This window comes from Mirounga angustirostris, unplaced genomic scaffold (assembly GCF_029215605.1).
Source record: "Mirounga angustirostris isolate CCGP_5_RB_7025 unplaced genomic scaffold, mMirAng1.0.hap1 SCAF_11, whole genome shotgun sequence".
NCBI classification, from domain to species: Eukaryota; Metazoa; Chordata; class Mammalia; order Carnivora; family Phocidae; genus Mirounga; species Mirounga angustirostris.
The window spans coordinates 1893474-1893908 of NW_026991719.1; positions in this window are offsets into that span (position 1 = coordinate 1893474).

Below are 435 nucleotides of genomic sequence, written 5' to 3' on the forward strand. Positions count from 1 at the left end.
GAAGTATAGGGGATTTGTTTTTACAATTGTATTTCCATGCCTGCTCTCATGTATCCAAGTCTTGTAAAGACCAATAATTTATTATTTTTAATGAGACAGAAAGTCTTTCTTTCTTTCTAGCCTCATCGTCTGATTGGAAAGAAAATATAAAATGTCTTTATGTAAGACATTATATAAAAAGTGAGTTCCAGGGAGAAAGTGAGTTCCATTATATAAAAAAGTGAGTTCCATATAAAATGGTAGCTGTATTGTATGAAACATGTACGTTACAAAAACATCAGTCACTGTGGTTCTAAGCCCTTATAGGGCAAGCTGGAGTTCTAAAGTGACAGGAAGTAAGTGAAAGACGGGTAGTCATTCTAGAACATTCTATCATATTAAGACTGCAGCAGGTTAACTAGGGGATGCATCTTCAATGGGGCAACAAGGCACTGG